Here is a 1171-nt window from a genome sequence, read left to right as displayed (position 1 = left end):
GCAATGTGCAGACATGGAAAGGTAGTGGAACTGCTGAGTCAAGGGTTAGCTTGGCTCTGTGCTCCTGCATTGAACCTGAAATTCTGGAGTCTTCAGGGCTCTGCTGTGGTACTGTTGTTAGACACGTAGTTTAAGGCCTCTGTGCCTCACCAATGGACTTGAGACTCAAACCACACTCACTTCGGTTCCTCAATTAACACCAGAATCATCAACAAATGTTTGTTGGATAAAGACGAATAAAGAGTTCCAACAGTCATGGAGAAGCGCCTTCAGGAGGCTCAGCTATACAAGGAGGAAGGAAACCAGCACTACAGGGAAGTGCCGAGATGTTGTGAGGAGGTACCACTGAGTTCTTCTTCAACTGCGGGGTCTGGACCCAAGTCTGCCTTCCTCTACAACCAATCTGGGACCTCAGGGCCCAGCTCTCACACCAGAGCAAGAAAACATACTGCACACCAGCCAGCGCGACTGCTACAACACCCTAGCTGCCTGTCTCCTCCAGATGGAGCCAGTGAACTATGAAGAGTGAGGGAATACAGTCGGAAAGTCCTAGAACTACAACCTGATAACACCAAGGCCTTGTATCTGGCTGGTATAGTCTTCTTCCGCCTGCAAGACTGACCAGGCTCGACACTACCGCCTGGCTACTGTTACCTAAAGATGCCAATGTTCGGCGGCACCTCCAGCTGACACAATCAGAACTCAGCAGCTGCCACAGGAAAGATAAACAGCTGTACCTGGGCATGTTTGGTTAATGAAGAAAAGAGATGCTTCCCGACTTGAACTCGAGTGGACAAGTAAAGACCCATCAAGGGAAATCTGAGCCTCGGCAAGAGAAATCCAGCCTTTACCGCTGACCAGGTGAATTTCCTTTTTGTTTCCTGCTCTGCACAAGCTCTTTGCTGCTTAGACCGTTTATGGTCTTTCCCCTAGTGTATCTGTGTGGCTTGCAGTCCATTTTATTTGCCTTGAGAAAAAGATTAGAGAACATTCATCGACTGTGGGTGGAGTCAACTGTATCTGTGGCATAGGTTTAATGGGCTGTTGTTAGATTATATCAGATACAGAGGAGGGTCAGTGAAGACAGTAAGGACAGGCAGAAAGGACCCTTCTGTTTCTTCGGATGCCTTTGTTTTTCCTAGTGGGATGGAAATATATTTTTTCTTTTTTT

General features: G+C 47.7%; 1 pseudogene; it reads left to right on the top strand.

Annotated features, from left to right (window-relative positions):
- The first annotated feature begins 255 nt into the window (after positions 1-255).
- LOC127666141 (tetratricopeptide repeat protein 9C-like) lies at positions 256-755 on the top strand (annotated as a pseudogene).
- The last annotated feature ends 416 nt before the right edge of the window (positions 756-1171 follow it).

This window comes from Apodemus sylvaticus, chromosome 15, assembly GCF_947179515.1.
Source record: "Apodemus sylvaticus chromosome 15, mApoSyl1.1, whole genome shotgun sequence".
In the NCBI taxonomy this organism is placed as follows: domain Eukaryota; kingdom Metazoa; phylum Chordata; class Mammalia; order Rodentia; family Muridae; genus Apodemus; species Apodemus sylvaticus.
Note: the sequence above shows the minus strand (reverse complement) of the source record. Positions and strands in the feature narration are given on the sequence as shown.